Genomic DNA, 18,440 nt, shown 5'->3' on the forward strand with positions numbered 1-18,440 from the left:
ATAACCTCAACACTTGACCCAGTTCTCTACACATGCAGGGGCGAGCGTGTATGGTCTTAGAATTATCTTAAATACCTGTGGCATTGCTGGCCTCAACCATACACACACACACACACACACACACACACACACACACACACACACACACACATACACATACACACAGACACAGACACAGACACACACACACACATATACACACACACACACACATACCTGTCAAATCACGAACTGGTGGTGAGTCTCGGGCCTTCGGACGTCGTGTCACACGCTCCCTCACTCTATTGTCTTCCGCGCATTCAAAAATCCCCCCGCCAAAAGAAAAAAAAAATAATAATAAAAAATCCAGACACCTGGACATTTCAAAGCTTGAAGGGCCTTCCGCCCAGCACTGCTGTACTGCCAGACATCTATATATAGGCTGCCTGGTCTTCCAGGAGACCAGTTCTTGGTCAGCAAACTACCAATTCACACCCCCAGTTTCTCTTCGTAAGAGCCAGTCTCCACGTTATTCATATGTCCCTGTTTCTCACATCGTATTTTCCAGTGTTAACGTTTCCTCTACATCTGAGAACGGAGATCAAGACATTTTTATCTTCTTTTTTTTCATTCACGCAATATTACAAAATATTTTTGTCGTATTAGGATAGGACCTTCATCAAAGCATTCACAGAATCAATCAAATACATACGATTTTTGCCTCGTGGCATCCAAAATGCTTAATCTAATCATGTGAATTTAGACATCCACGCTGTCATATTGCACTTTCCCTTCTTTTCTTTCCCCTGAGAAACTCCCAGAGGTCAGCAAACGAGACCAGGGATTACTGGAAAATGCTAAACTTTGGGGGAAAAATGTGGGTAACTTGTACCAAAATGGACGAGCACACTGTGTTCTACGTCTACGATCTCTGAATATATACTCTTGTGGAGTCATTCATGCCACTTTATAATACATGAACTGTGAGAGTTTCTACTTTCACTCTTATGATTTATCCTTTCGTATTAAATAGCTCGTTAGATATTATGATCAGCTTATGTGGCTGGAGTAGTCCATAGTGAAATCAAAGGCCTACAATAGTTATCAGAACATGAGTAGTCTATCTAGAACACATCTCTATATACAGTAGGTCGACTCCCCCCAAAAAAATCTTTATATATGCATCTGAAGTTCAAAGTTCACCTATGGAAACCGAAATACACCTTAATATTCATTATCATATGAGCTGCTACACCAAATATCAACTCTCTTGCGAGTATAAGCAATATACGGTTACACTTAAGTATAAATGATTCCGGTGCTACACTTTCGTGAAATAAGTATCAATCCCAACAGGTCAAGATGACCAAAAATCAACTTAAAAAGATACCTTTCAACGAAGGAATATCTTGGATCTTCCTGGCCCTCAACCAACGACTTATCCAACAGACGTTGCTTCCTGTACCTCAATAATCACGTATCTTTTATTTATTTTTTTTTTTAATAGTGGCTAAGAGTAAGCTGTGTGCCAATATCAGAAAAAAAAAATAAGATTAATTCTAAGCGTACTATATAAAGCACTGGTGACATATCAAGATATCCTACAAAAGGCTCACCTATATGGTAGCTGAAATGGCTGAAACACATCATCATATTCGTCTCCCAGGTATTGCAATGGTGTTCTCTGTGTCGTCTCTGTGGATCAGGTGTTTGCTTTGAAGAATGTGTGTGAGAAATACTTAGAAAAGCAAATGGATTTGTATGTAGCATTTATGGATCTGGAGAAGGCATATGATAGAGTTGATAGAGATGCTCTGTGGAAGGGTCAAGTCAATTGGGAGGTAAGTTTAAATGGAGAAAAACTGGGGGAAGTAAAGTGTTTTAGATATCTGGGAGTGGATCTGGCAGCGGATGGAACCATGGAAGCGGAAGTGGATCATAGGGTCGGGGAGGGGGCGAAAATTCTGGGAGCCTTGAAGAATGTGTGGAAGTCAAGAACATTTTCTCGGAAAGCAAAAATGGGTATGTTTGAAGGAATAGTGGTTCCAACAATGTTGTATGGTTGTGAGGCGTGGGCTATGGATAGAGTTGTGCGCAGGAGAATGGATGTGCTGGAAATGAGATGTTTGAGGACAATGTGTGGTGTGAGGTGGTTTGATCGAGTAAGTAACGTAAGGGCAAGAGAGATGTGTGGAAATAAAAAGAGCGTGGTTGAGAGAGCAGAAGAGGGTGTTTTGAAATGGTTTGGGCACATGGAGAGAATGAGTGAGGAAAGATTGACCAAGAGGATATATGTGTCGGAGGTGGAGGGAACGAGGAGAAGTGGGAGACCAAATTGGAGGTGGAAAGATGGAGTGAAAAAGATTTTGTGTGATCGGGGCCTGAACATGCAGGAGGGTGAAAGGAGGGCAAGGAATAGAGTGAATTGGATCGATGTGGTATACCGGGGTTGACGTGCTGTCACTGGATTGAATCAGGACATGTGAAGCGTTTGGGGTAAACCATGGAAAGCTGTGTAGGTATGTATATTTGCGTGTGTGGACTTATGTATATACATGTGTATGGGGATGGGTTGGGCCATTTCTTTCGTCTGTTTCCTTGCGCTACCTCGCAAACGCGGGAGACAGCGACAAAGCAAAAAAAGAAAAATATATATATATATATATATATATATATATATATATATATATATATATATATATATATATATATATATATATATATTTATTTTATTTGTTTATTTATATTTATTTTGCTTTGTCGCTGTCTCCCGCGTTAGCGAGGTAGCACAAGGAAACAGACGAAAGAATGGCCCAACCCACCCACATACACATGTATATACATACACGTCCACACACGCAAATATACATACCTTTACATCTCAATGTATACATATATATACACACACAGACATATACATATATACACATGTACATAATTCATACTGTCTGCCTTTATTCATTCCCATCGCCACCTCGTCACACATGGAATACAACCTCCTCCCCCTCATGTGTGCGAGGTAGCGATAGGAAAAGACAACAAAGGCCCCATTCGTTCACACTCAGTCTCTAGCTGTCATGTAATAATGCATCGAAACCACAGCTCCCTTTCCACATCCAGGCCCCACAAAACTTTCCATGGTTTACTCCAGACGCTTCACATGCCCTGGTTCAATCCATTGACAGCATGTCCACCCCGGTATACCACATCGTTCCAATTCACTCTATTCCTTGCACGCCTTTCACCCTCCTGCATGTTCAGGCCCCGATCATTCAAAATCTTTTTCAATCCATCTTTCCACCTCCAATTTGGTCTCCCACTTCTCCTCGATCCCTCCACCTCTGATACATATATCCTCTTGGTCAATCTTTCCTCACTCATTCTCTCCATGTGACCAAACCATTTCAAAACACCCTCTTCTGCTCTCTCAACCACACTCTTATTATTACCACACATCTCTCGTACCCTATTATTACTTACTCGATCAAACCACCTCACACCACATATTGTCCCCAAACATCTCATTTCCAGCACATCCATCCTCCTGCGCACAACTCTATCCATAGCCCACGCCTCGCAACCATACAACATTGTTGGAACCACTATTCCTTCAAACATACCCACTTTTGCTTTCCGAGATAATGTTCTCGACTTCCACACATTCTTCAAGGCTCTCAGAATTTTCGCCCCCTCCCCCACCCTATGATTCACTTCCGCTTCCATGGTTCCATCCGCTACCAAATCCACTCCCAGATATCTGAAACACTTTACTTCCTCCAGTTTTTCTCCATTCAAACTTACCTCCCAATTGACTTGACCCTCAACCCTACTGTACCCTACTGTAATAACCTTGCTCTTATTCACATTTACTCTAAACTTTCTTCTTTCACACACCTTATCTAACTCAGTCACCAGCTTCTGCAGTTTCTCACATGAATCAGCCACCGGCGCTGTATCATCAGCGAACAACAACTGACACTTCCCAAGCTCTCTCATCCCCAACAGACTGCATACTTGCCCCTCTTCCCAAAACTCTTGCATTCACCTCCCTAACAACCCCATCCATAAACAAATTAAACAACCATGGAGACATCACACACCCCTGTCGCAAACCTACATTAACTGAGAACCAATTACTTTCCTCTCTTCCTACATGTACACATGCCTTACATCCTCGATAAAAACTTTTCACTGCTTCTAACAACTTGCCTCCCACACCATATATTCTTAATACCTTCCACAGAGCATCTCTATCAACTCTATCATATGCCTTCTCCAGATCCATAAATGCTACATACAAATCCATTTGCTTTTCTAAGTATTTCTCACATACATTCTTCAAAGCAAACACCTGATCCACACATCCTCTACCACTCCTGAAATCACACTGCTCTTCCCCAATCTGATGCTCTGTACATGCCTTCACCCTCTCAATCAATACCCTCCCATATAATTTACCAGGAATACTCAACAAACTTATAGCTCTGTAATTTGAGCACTCACTCTTATCCTCTTTGCCTTTGTACAATGGCACTATGCAAGCATTCCGCCAATCCTCAGGCACCTCACCATGAATCATACATATATTAAATAACCTTACCAACCAGTCAACAATACAGTCACCCCCTTTTTTGATAAATTCCACTGCAATACCATCCAAACCTGCTGCCTTGCCGGCTTTCATCTTCCGCAAAGATTTTACTACCTCTTCTCTGTTTACCAAATCATTTTCCCTAACCCTCTCACTCTGCACACCACCTCGACCAAAACACCCTATATCTGCCACTCTATCATCAAACACATTGAACAGACCTTCAAAATACTCACTCCATCTCCTTCTCACATCACCACTACTTGTTATCATCTCCCCATTAGCCCCCTTCACTGAAGTTCCCGTTTGCTCCCTTGTCTTACGCACTTTATTTACCTACTTCCAAAACATCTTTTTATTCTCCCTAAAATTTAATGATACTCTCTCACCCCAACTCTCATTTGCCCTCTCTTTCACCTCTTGCACCTTTCTCTTGACCTCCTGCCTCTTTCTTTTATACATCTCCCACTCATTTGCATTATTTCCCTGCAAAAATCGTCCAAATGCCTCTCTCTTCTCTTTCACTAATAATAATCTTACTTCTTCATCCCACCACTCACTACCCTTTCTAATCTGCCCCCCTCCCACGCTTCTCATGCCACAAGCATCTTTTGCGCAAGCCATCACTGCTTCACTAAATACATCCAATTCCTCCCCCACTCCCCTTACCTCCTTTGTTCTCACCTTTTTCCATTCTCTCCTGGTATTTCCTCACACAAGTCTCCTTCCCAAGCTCACTTCCTCTCACCACTCTCTTCACCCCAACATTCTCTCTTCTTTTCTGAAAACCTCTACAAATCTTCACCTTTGTCTCCACAAGATAATGATCAGACATCCCTCCAATTGCACCTCTCAGCACATTAACATCCAAAAGTTTCTCTTTCGCACGCCTATCAATTAACACGTAATCCAATAACGCTCTCTGGCCATCTCTCCTACTGACATACGTATACTTATGTATATCTCTCTTTTTAAACCAGAAATTCCCAATCACCAGAAGTTTTCAGCACACAAATCTACAAGCTCTTCACCATTTCCATTTACAACACTGAACACCCCATGTATACCGATTATTCCCTCAACTGCCACATTACTCACCTTTGCATTCAAATCCCCCATCACTATAACCCAGTCTCGTGCATCAAGACCACTGACACACTCATTCACCTGCTCCCAAAACACTTGCCTCTCATCTTTCTTCTAATGCCCAGGTGCATATTCACCAATAATCACCCATCTCTCTCCATCAACTTTCAGTTTTACCCATATCAATCTAAAGTTTACTTTCTTACACTCTATCACATACTCCCACCACTCCTGTTTCAGGAGTAGTGCTGCTCCTTACCTTGCTCTTGTCCTCTCGTTAACCCCTGACTTTACTCCCAAGACATTCCCAAACCACCCTTCCCCTTTACCCTTGAGCTTCGTTTCTCTCAGAGCCAAAACATCCAGGTTCCTTTCCTCAAACATACTACCTATCTCTCCTTTTTTTCTTATCTTGGTTACATCCACACACATTTAGACACCCAATCTGAGCCTTCGAGGAGGATGAGCTCTCCCCGCGTGACTCCTTCTATTTCCCCTTTTAGAAAGTTAAAATACAAGGAGGGGAGGGTTTCTAGTTCCCCACTCCCGTCCCCTTTAGTCGCCTTGTACGACACATGGGGAATGCGTGGGAAGTATTGTTTCTCCCCTATCCCCAGAGATGAAACCTATCTTAATTCCAGTGGAAAATAAAATTCAGAGCAAATATGCAAAAGACATTGCAATAGCTTTTTTTTACCCTGTGGTTAGGTAAATGAAACTGATAAATAGCGGCAGAAACAAAAGTAAAATAACCAGTTCAATTTATCTTTGTACCTTTGTTACTTATCGATACTTGTAAAGTGACAGGAGTTAACCATTATTTCTCAGTACTTGTGTATTTCATGCATTGCATTAAACTATCCTTTCTTATGTCTTCCAAAACTAGCCTTACCTCTACCTCATCACTGCCAATTACTAACACATTCTGTAATTCAAACAAAAAACCACAACACTAACTGAAAAAGAAATCCACAGACACAAAGCAGCACACAAATGGCGTGTGTGTGCACCTCACTGGTCAGGTCAGGTGGTCAGCCCATCACTTACTTCACGTTTGGCAAAGTTAGGTTAGTTTAGGTTTAGATTTGGTTTGGTTAAGTTTAACATGAATTGTCACGTAAGGTTTAGTTTGGTCAAGTTGAATTGGATATGTAAAGTTTAGTTTGGTTAAGTTAAATTTGGATTGGTTATGTAAGGTTTAGTTTGGTTAAGTTAAATTTGGATTGGTTATGTAAGGTTTAGTTTGGTTAAGTTAAATTTGTATTGGATATGTAAGGTTTAGTTTGGTTGTTGAATTTGGATTGGTAATGCAAGGTTTAATTTGGTAACCTTAAATTTGGACTGGTTAAGTATGCTTTAGTCTGGTTACCTTAAATCTGATTATGTAAGATGTAGTTTGGTTACGTTAAATCTGGGTTTGTTTCTTAAGGTTTAGTTTGGTTGTTAAATCTGCTATGGTCAGGTTAGGTTTGGTCGAGTCCAGTTATATTTACCATAAAAATCAGCTAATGGCCCGTAAATCAAAAAATTTTCATCAAGTTTCTGAAATACGTTTTGATCCATCCTGTATGACTGAATGATAAAATCATAGCTTCATTCCGGTCAGGTTCAAAATGTGACAGCCACTTAAATATAGTCTTCCAATGGAAAACAAAACTTACACTGAAAATGCCTAGTTAACACAAACTCTATGTCTAGTATGAATTTACACACCAGCACTACTTCAGCCACTTGTGGAGGTCTGTCTTTACAACCCCTGACGGGATTCTGATGGATAGCTTTATGATGTTATCTTACCTTTGATGAATAAGGATATGAAAGATAACCATGACACGACAGCACATGGAACCTACTGCTTCTTCTTTGAATGGGTGGAGTTTGTACAGCTACGTTCACTTCCATGCACCATCATCCAGATACTGCATGGCACATGCTCTTGAAGCGGTTGGATAAATGCAAAATTACAGTAAACAAATTCCACATGGGCTTATAACTGATACCATTTCTCTCAAACAGACCCTAAGGGACGATGAACATCTGGGCATACTGTGGGCTGGCCAGTAACGCTAACTGCAACACCACAGAGGCCCAATTGAATGGTAAGTGTTCCATGTCTTCATTATAATAGTTACATCATAGGCATGGAGGGTTTTGGGGATATTTTGAAATGGTGTTTGTAGTGTTACAGTCTAAGGGTGGCAACATAACATTCTCAGTGTACAGCATCAAGCAACCTTGCCCATTAATGGTGACATCATTTGTTGCAATAAAACAATTCCCATATCACTTGAGGTGAATTACCATTTCTGAAGGCTCTTCTATCTCAAAATGCTGCAATCTTGAGCATCTGACAATTGATGTTTATTTTTTCATACATTCTCCTTTTTGAGTTACTTTTCTATAGTTAAATCCGGCAATTTATGGTCTTATTAAAACAATGTACACCAAAAAAGAAATACCAAAAGTACTATTGTAAAGGTAGGAATTATTTAAATAAGGAAGTTATAAACATTAAATATGCATATGAGATAAAACTAACATATCATCAGTCCAAGAGCTTTTCATGCCCATTGCATGAACATAGAGATCTGGAAAGCTTTTGCACATTAAATTCTATTTTATGAAGCATTTATTAAAGGAAGAGATCTAATACTAAGGCTTGGAATCTAACAATTATATAAACCTTTATGGAACTTCTATTTCTCCTAAGAAATAGAAATGCACAGGAATTCTACTCCTGTTCCTTAGGTAGATTACGTAGGGAGTTAAGGTTACACTCCTTCTCTTCCTTGAAAACATGAGGGATTTCTTAGAAGGCAAAGCTGTTATTCAATTTGTCCTTGAAAGAAATCAAAAGAAGTGAGTAGCAGCTTATCTTCTGAGTTAAAAAGCTTGTACAAAAAGGGTCACTGTTTTGGGTATGTCACTGTAAAGCCAAAAAATTCCCCACACAGAATGGTTCCTACATTTTGTTGTTAATTGGTCAAATAATTGAATGTGCACCTCACTTCATTGAGAGCTTGTGAAAGTTAAAAGCTGAATGTTCCCATGGTTTTGGACCGAGATGGTTTGCCTCACCTGTTAGCCTAAACAAGCCTTCCTTTAAAGTAAGTGGGATCTACATCTTCTGCCAAATGAGGTTGGTGTCATATAGTAATTGCTGTTTTCACTCCATAAAGTAAAGACTCCATTAACTGACAAAACTTGTTCCAAACCATTGCAAATAGTGGTCTGGAGAAGAATAAAGTTTCTGAGTGAGAATGAGAACAGACCAAGTTTGAAGGACAATGAGGATGATCAGGACAGATTAACTGATGGGATCAAGGTTATGGTTTGGAGCCTGGTGACAATAATGCAGGAAATATGTTGGTTCCCTGCAGCATGTTGCTGATACAGAGGAAACTCATTTATGGTAAAAGGTAGACGAGCTGTCTAGGTTTATAGTTCACCCAGTGCAGTGGAGAATTAATATATTGTGTGCAAAAAAGAAGTGGCTTGAAGCCAGGAGTAGAGCCCATATAGCCAAGGATGGAGGTAAAGTGGAATCCCTGCTTTCATCCTGGAATCTATTGCCAGAGCCTCAAAACCCTTACTAATTCACCTAAGGAACTTACATGGAACTGAGTGTACCAAGCTGTGAATGCAGCAGAAACTCTTGCACAGCACACTCTTCTCTCATCTCCACATACCTGAACCATCCCACCACATCCTGTTCTACCAACTCGGACTGTATCAACTACCACACCTCTCTTATCACTGTTATCCCTTACACAATCAACCCACATCACACCACTTATGTCCCCATGTTTGTTTGTTTTTTTCCAACACTTCCACATTTTTTTTTTCTTTTCTGGGGGGGCCCTAGACTCTTATCCATGCAACACTATCTGTACTACATTACCTTCAAACATCCTCATCATTACTTTTACAGACACTGACCTCTTCTTTCATTTACACTTCATAATCCCCTCTTTCACACAGTGACTTACTCCAGTCCATATGCTTCCAGCTGCTGCCCAAACCACTCTCAAGTATCTAGAAAACTCTACTTTCACAAGGAAGATCTTTATAACCAGTGACCTGATAATTCAAACTCTAGGACTGAGCTAATAACACATGATTCTCTAATACTTTGTGTCCTACAGATTACAGTTAGCTGAATCATGAGGAGGATAATAAAACATCTGTACAAGATCATATTTACTCTTCAGAGCACACTTCTCATGAAAGAATTTCTGATAGCTAAAGGCACATTCTGGTGGAATCAAAACCAAACTTTAAATCAAATAAATCTTGTACAATGAAAAATGTAATTTGGGATTTATTTGCATCCATCTTTTTTTACGTATTTCATAATCATTACATCAAACTCACTCTGCTCAGATCATTGTGATTAATATAATACCTATTGTATGATGACACAGAATGACAGAAATCTTATTTTTCGATAAGATTGGGATTTTGAAGGAAGCAAAACTTCTCTCGGCAACTGAGACCAATGAGCACATTATTAAAAGTTTCATTACAAGTATTTCTCAAGCAATTCTTCACACTACATACCTCTCCAACATCTTTATGCTTTGTCTATTCTTCCTATCTAAACACAACAATGTACATTATCAGTCTCTCCTGCTCTTAATTTGATAGGCTGCCCAAGGTAAATTATGGCTGATCAAAGCTGGGGCAAGTTATTACCTATTTATACCAATTTGTACTACACAGGGAGGGAGTGTTATACTCATGGGGCCCCATCTCTTGAACACTCTCTACTGTCATAGATCCTCTGGAATTTATGTATGCTGTCTCCCTTAACCATGTCCTTAGCCAGTCTGTTCCATTCTACTACCACGGTCATAATATAAAAGTATTTTTGTACATCCTTATTTACAAGTTTCTTAATTTCATGTTATGTACTTTAGGTGCTCTGTTCCTAGATCTCTCAAAGCACTGCCCAATGTCTACTTTGTCAATCTTTTTAAGAAGCTTAAAGATTGTGATCAGGTTGCCTCTCAGTCTTCTCTCTTCCAAGATGGTTAAATTTAAAACATCCAGATGTTCCCTGTAGCTTAACTTTCTTAATTCTGGCAGCTTCTTTGTTATCCTTCTATATGAGTCCTTTGTGCTTCTGTAGATGCAGCAACCAAACCTGAGAACCATATTCTATTTTTGCATTATGTAGGACAGAACAGCTTGCTAAATATTTCCTCATCCATATACTTGAATGCTATTCTGATATTTCCTAGCAGACAGGTTGTCTCCTTAACCATTCCTGAAGCTTATTCCCAGCTAGCTAATACTCATATTGAGGTCATCTTTTGCTTTGTTCCATCCTCATTACTTTATATTTGCTTGCAATGAATTTCAGCAACCACTTTTCAGACCAATTTTGGAGTCTGTTTAGGTCCCCTTGTAAGTTGATGCAATCTTCCTTGCTTTTCACTTCCGTCATGACCTTTGCATCATCTGCAAACATATTCAGGAAGGATTCCACACCCTCAGGTAAGTCATTGATATAGATCAAGAAGAGTAATTGTCTTACAACTGAACCCTGTGGCACTCTGCTGGTCACTTCAAACCATTTGGAAAAGGCTCCTCTGACATTGTCCTTTGTTTCTTCCCACTGACATAATTTACTGTACATCTGGTGAATACCTGGTAAAGTCTTCAGGGGTCTTCACCTCAACAGCCCAGGCTGGGTCCTGATTGTTGGACTCATAGCTGGTCAACCAAGCCATTGGAGGCCACAGCCCTCAGGCTTACATAACCCATACAGCCTGTCTGGTCAGATAAAGTTTGTTGGTACTTGTCCAATACACTCTTAATCCCCTCTACAGCACATTCCATCCCATTTCTGATGGTAACTAGCAAGGCACTGAAGAGTCTTGAGATAGGATTATCAAGGTATTCCATCTTTTGGTATATATCCATGCCTGTCACTGCCAGTAGCATGTTATTTCTGAATTTAAGTTGGGAAGCATACGTTCTAGGAATTTCCAGCTATGAATGATAAACCCCTCCCATTTGTGCTCCTTGGAGTATAGCCTCTAAGACTTCAGCCATTCTCAATAATTCATTCCTGTACCACATTAGAGTGAGCTGTGAAGTCTCTGAACATTTTCTAATTCTGCAATTTTGTCTATCTTGTAGGGTGATGTCAGTACGCAATAATATTCAATTTGTGAAAGAATTACTGCTTTGAATAATATCAAAATTGATGTTTTTTCTTGTCTCGATGGTTAGCAGGATCTAGCCTGCAATCTTTCTGCACAAGGCAATTGTTGCTTTGTTGTGTACGCTGAAGGTTCAGATGTTAGACATCATTACTCTGAGGTCTTTCACATTAGTTATTTGGTTTATGATAGCATCTGTGTTTGTCCTGTATTCTGTGTTGTTTTTTATTTCTTTATTTTTCTCATACCAGAGAAGCTGAAACTTTTCTCTACTGAAAACCATGTTGTTCTTGGTTGCCAACTTACAACCATCATTTTGTCTCTTTGTAGCCTATTCACATATACTGATGTCATTTTCATACTTAATCTTGTATCATCTGCAAAGGATATGGCACTGTGGCTCCTGTTCATGTCAGTATCAGGTAAAAGAATGAGAAACAGGAGGGGTGTAAGTACAGTTCCTTGGGAGACTGAGTTTTTAATGTGGAACCACTGTAGATGATATGGTTTACAATAATATGTTTTGATGTCATCTAATAACCATAATTTTTCTGGTTATTCCTGTCACTTGCATTTTGCATTCTGTGACACCATGGTCACATTTGTCAAATGCTTTTGCAAAGTCTATGTAAATCAAGGTATTCTCTTTATTTTCCAGAGCTTTAACAGTCTTATCATAGTGGTCAAACAAGAGAGCGAGGCAAGATCTTCCAGCCCAAAAATAAAGGTGCCCTTGGTTATGAAAACTATTTACTTCCATAAATTCCATCAGTTTGCTTCTTAGGACTCTTTTGAAGATTTTAATGATGTGTATGTAGACTGTTCACTTCCATAAATTCCATCAACTTGCTTCTTAAGACTGTTCCCACCTTTATGGAGAAGGGTGACGTATGTCAGTTTCAGAATCTTGGGAATGATGCCTGAATTTAGACGTTTTCTCCAGAGGATATCTAATGCACATGCTTAAGGTGTTTTGCATTTCTATATGAATACTGAGTTACAGGCCTGGGCTGAAGCACAAGCTTGCACTCAATGGCCCTCTCAAAATTTTCATTTGAGGTGGTGATATCTGCTATGGGTACACTTGGGGAATTGCTGTTTAGGAGGAAGTCTTTTGGCTCTCTCAATCCTGATTCATATTACCTTTTCAAAATCTTACTCATCTCCTGGGAGTTATCTGTAAGAACATCTGCTTTAAAAGGGTCAATGGTGCTTGTAGTCCTGGAATTTTGTTTGGCACATGGGTAAAAGTCTTTTTGGTTATTTCTTAAGCCATCAAATGGCTATTTCTTCTTATTTTTCCTGTGTTTCATGTGACATTTTTAATTTTTGTCATGTCCAATAATTTTCTCAATACGTTTTCTTTCCTTTGCTGGGTGAGCTGTGGCTTCTTTAGTAGGTATGCATATCCTTTTTGCATCCTGCACAGTGCTCATCCTTCTCATTTTAACCAAGATGTGCTATCGATGGACTGAACCAGAGCATATGAAACATCTGGGGTAAACCATGGAAAGGTCTGTGGGGCCTGGATGTGGATAGAAAGCTGTGGTTTCAGTGCAATATGCATGAGAGCTAGAAACTGAGTGTGAACGAACGTGGCCTTTTTTGTCTGTATTCCTGGTGGTGCCTTGCTAAAGCAGGGGATAGCTATGCTGTTCTCCTGTTGGGTGGGGTAGCGACAGAAATGGATGAAGGCAGGCAAGTATGAATATGTACATGTGTATGTATATGTGTGTATGTGGGTGTTTATGTATATACATGTGTATACGAGTGAATGGGCCATTCTTCGTCTGTTTCCTCGAGCTACCTTGCTGATCCGAGAATCACTGGAGCTACCTCACTGATGCGAGAAACAGTAATTATATATATTAATAAATACATATATATATATATATATATATATATATATATATATATATATATATATATATATATATATATATATATATATTCACATTTACTCTTAACTTTCTTCTTTCACACACTTTACCAAACTCAGTCACCAGCCTCTGCAGTTTCTCACATGAATCAGCCACCAGCGCTGTATCATCTGCGAACAACAACTGACTCACTTCCCAAGCTCTCTCATCCACAACAGACTTCATACTTGCCCCTCTTTCCAAAACTCTTGCATTCACCTCCCGAACAACCCCATCCATAAACAAATTAAACAACCATGGAGACATCACACACCCCTGCCGCAAACCTACATTCACTGAGAACCAATCACTTTCCTCTCTTCCTACACGAACACATGCCTTACATCCTCGATAAATGTGAATAAGAGCAAGGTTATTAGGTACAGTAGGGTTGAGGGTCAAGTCAATTGGGAGGTAAGTTTGAATGGAGAAAAACTGGAGGAAGTAAAGTGTTTTAGATATCTGGGAGTGGATCTGGCAGCAGATGGAACCATGGAAGCAGAAGTGAATCATAGGGTGGGGGAGGGGGCGAAAATCCTGGGAGCCTTGAAGAATGTGTGGAAGTCGAGAACATTATCTCGGAAAGCAAAAATGGGTATGTTTGAAGGAATAGTGGTTCCAACAATGTTGTATGGTTTCGAGGCGTGGGCTATGGATAGAGTTGTGCACAGGAGGGTGGATGTGCTGGAAATGAGATGTTTGAGGACAATGTGTGGTGTGAGGTGGTTTGATCGAGTAAGTAATGTAAGGGTAAGAGAGATGTGTGGAAATAAAAAGAGCGTGGTTGAGAGAGCAGAAGAGGGTGTTTTGAAATGGTTTGGGCACATGGAGAGAATGAGTGAGGAAAGATTGACCAAGAGGATATATGTGTCGGAGGTGGAGGGAACGAGGAGAAGTGGGAGACCAAACTGGAGGTGGAAGGATGGAGTGAAAAAGATTTTGTGTGATCGGGACCTGAACATGCGGGAGGGTGAAGGGAGGGCAAGGAATAGAGTGAATTGGATCGATGTGGTATACCGGGGTTGATGTGCTGTCAGTGGATTGAATCAGGGCATGTGAAGCGTCTGGGGTAAACCATGGAAAGTTGTGTGGGGCCCGGATGTGGAAAGGGAGCTGTGGTTTCAGGCATTATTGCATGGCAGCTGGAGACTGAGTGTGAACGAATGGGGCTTTTGTTGTCTTTTCCTAGTTCTACCTCGCACACATGAGGGGGGAGGGGGATGGTATTCCATGTGTGGCGAGGTGGCGATGGGAATGAATAAAGGCAGAGTGTGAATTGTGTGCATGGGTATATATGTATGTGTCTGTGTGTGTATATATATGTGTACATTGAGATGTATAGGTATGTATATTTGCGTGTGTGGACGTGTATGTATATACATTGTGTATGGGGGTGGGTTGGGCCATTTCTTTCGTCTGTATATATGTATATATATTCCTATGAGTCCACAGGGAAAATGAAACATGATAAGTTCCCAAGCGCACTTTCGTGTAATAATCACATCATCAGGGGAGACACAAGAGAGAAATATAACAATCAGTTGATATACATCGAAGAGACAAAGCTAGGACGCCATTTGGTAAACACACATGTCGGCCCTGGTATACCACATCGTTCCAATTCATTCTATTCCTTGCACGCCATTCACCATCTTGTATGTTCAGGCCCCGATCGTTCAAAATCATTTTCACTCCATCCTTCCAGCTCCAATTTGGTTTCCCACTTCTCCTCGATCCCTCCACCTCTGACACATATATCCTATTTGTCAATCTTTCCTTAAGGCAAGGCGGCAGGTTTGGATGGTATTGCAGTGGAATTTATAAAAAATTGGGGGTGACTGTGTTCTTGATTGGTTGGTAAGGATATTCAATGTATGTATGGACCATGGTGCAGTGCCTGAGGATTGGCAGAATGCATGCATAGTGCCATTGTACAAGGGCATAGGGGATGAAGGTGAGTGTTCAAATTACAGAGGTATAAGTTTGTTGAGTATTCCTGGGAAATTATATGGGAGGGTATTGACTGAGAGGGTGAAGACATGAACAGAGCATCAGATTGGGGAAGAGAAGTGTGGTTTCAGAAGTGGCAGAGGATGTGTGAATCAGGTGTTTGCTTTGAAAAATGTATATGAGAAATACTTAGAAAAACAGATGGATTTGTATGTAGCATTTATGGATCTGGAGAAGGCATATGATAGGTTGGATAGAGATGCTTTGTGGAAGGTTTTAAGAGTATATGGCATGAGAAGTAAGTTTCTAGCAGTGAAAAGTTTTTACCAAGGATGTAAGGCATGTGTACGAGTAGGAAGAGAGGAAAGTGACTGGTTTTCAGTGAATGTCGGTTTGTGGCAGGGGCACATGATGTCTCCATGTTGTTAAATTTGTTTATGAAGGGGGTGGTTAGGGAGGTAAATGCAAGAGTTTTGAAGAGAGGGGCAAGTATGCAGTCTGTTGTGAATGAGAGGGCTTGGGAAGTGAGTCAGTTGTTGTTCGCTGATGATACAGCGCTGGTGGATGATTCGGATGAGAAACTGCAGAAGTTGGTGACTGAGTTTGGTAAAGTGTGTAAAAGAAGAAAGTTCAGAGTAAATGTGAATATGAGGTGGGTTATTAGGTTCAGTAGGGTTGAGGGACAAGCTAACTGGGAGGTATGTTTAAATGGAGAAAAACTGAGGGAAGTGAAGTGTTTTAGATATCTGGGAGTGGACTTAGCAGCGGATGGAAAACCATGGAAGCGGAAGTGAGTCACAGGGTGGGGGAGGGAGCTAAGGTTCTGGGTGTGTTGAAGAATGTGTGGAAGGCAAGAACTTTATCTCACAGAGCAAAAATGGGTATGTTTGAAGGAATAGCAGTTCCAACAGTGCTATATGGTTGCAAGGCATGGGCTACAGATAGGGTTGTGCGGAGGAGGGTGGAAGTGTTAGAAATGAAATGTTTGAGGACAGTATGTGGTGTGAGGTGGTTTGATCAAGTAAATAATGAAAGGGTAAGAGAAATGTGTGGTAATAAAAAGGGTGTGGTTGAGAGAGCAGAAGAGGATGTATTAAAATGGTTTGATCACATGGAGAGAATGAGTGACGAAAGATTGACAAGAAGGATATATGTGTCAGAGGTGGAGGGAAGAAGGAGAAGCCAGAGACCAAATTGGAGGTGGAAGGATGGAGTGAAAAAGATTTTAAACAATTGGGGCCTGAACATATGGGAGGGTGAAAGGCGTGCAAGGAATAGAGTGAATTAGAGCGATGTGGTATACCAGGGCTGACATGCTGATTGAACCAGGACATGTGAAACGTCTTGGGTAAACCTGGATGTGAAAAGGGAGCTGTGGTTTTGGTGCATTACAAATGACAGCTAGAGACTGAGTGTGAACGAATATGGCCTTTTTGTCTGTTCCTGGTGCTGCCTCGCTGAAGGGGGGGATGCTATTTTGTGTGTGGCGGGATTGTGACAGGAATGGATGATGGCAGCAAGTATGGAGATGTATTTGTGTATATATGTATATGTCTGTGTATGTATATGTATTTATACATTGAAATTGATATGTATGTATATGTGCGTGTGTGGACGTTTATGTATGTACATGTGCATGTGGGTGGGTTGGGCCATTCTTTTGTCTGTTTCCTTGGACTACCTCACTAACCTAGGAGACAGCGACTAAGTATAATAAATAATACATATATCATACATTATCTTTTTAGTATACTTAGTCGCTGTCTACCGTGTTAGCAAGGTAGCTCAAGGAAACATGAAAGAATGGCCCAACCCACCTACATACACATGAATATACATAAACGCCCACACATGCACATATACATACCTATACATTTCAATGTATACATACATATACATACACAGACATATACATATATACACATTTACATATTTATACTTAATATCTTCATCCATTCCTGTTGCCACCCTGCCACACAGGAAAAACAGGTAGTGTGAGTTAGCGCTAGGAAAAGACAACAAAGGCCACATTTGTTCACACTCAGTCTCTAGCTCTCATGTGTAATGCACCAAAACTACAGCTCCCTTTCCACATCCAGGCCCCACATAACTTTCCATGGTTTACTCCAGATGCTTCACATGCCCTGGTTCAATCCATTGACAGCACATCTATCCCGGTATCCCACATCATTCCAATTCACTTTATTCCTTGTGAGCCTTTCACATTCCTGTATGTTCTGGCCTTGATTGCTCAAAATCTTTTTCACTCCATCCTTCCACCTCCAATCTGCTCTCCCACTTCTCCTCATTCCCTCCATCTCTGACACATATATCCTCTTCGTCAATCTTTCCTCACTCATTCTCTCCATGTGACCAAACCATTTCAATACACCCTCTTCTGCTCTCTCAACCACACTTTTTTTATTACTATCCATCTCTCTTATCCTTTCATTACTCACTTGATCAAACCACCTCAAACATCTTATTTCCAACACATCCACCCTCCTCTGCACAACCCCATCTATCGCCCATTCCCCATGACCCTATAACATTGCTAGAACCACTATTCCTTCAAACATACCCATTTTTGCTCTCTGAGATAATGTTCTTGCCTTCCACACATTCTTCAACGCTCCCAGAACCTTCAACCCCTCCCCCACCATATGATTCACTTCCTCTTCCATGGTTCCATCCGCTGCCAAATCCACTCCCAGATATCTAAAACACTTCACTTCCTCCAGTTTT

General features: G+C 40.6%; 1 long non-coding RNA gene across 1 annotated transcript in view; it reads left to right on the forward strand.

Annotated features, from left to right (window-relative positions):
* The first annotated feature begins 1,416 nt into the window (after window positions 1-1,416).
* The window catches only part of LOC139759993 (uncharacterized), a 124,378-nt gene continuing 107,354 nt past the window's right edge, over window positions 1,417-18,440 (forward strand). The window contains exons 1-2 of the long non-coding RNA XR_011715196.1: window positions 1,417-1,645; window positions 7,673-7,755. This is a non-coding gene — a long non-coding RNA (uncharacterized lncRNA). The remainder of the gene's footprint in view (window positions 1,646-7,672; window positions 7,756-18,440) is intronic.

Source organism: Panulirus ornatus, chromosome 34, assembly GCF_036320965.1.
Source record: "Panulirus ornatus isolate Po-2019 chromosome 34, ASM3632096v1, whole genome shotgun sequence".
Lineage (NCBI taxonomy): Eukaryota > Metazoa > Arthropoda > Malacostraca > Decapoda > Palinuridae > Panulirus > Panulirus ornatus.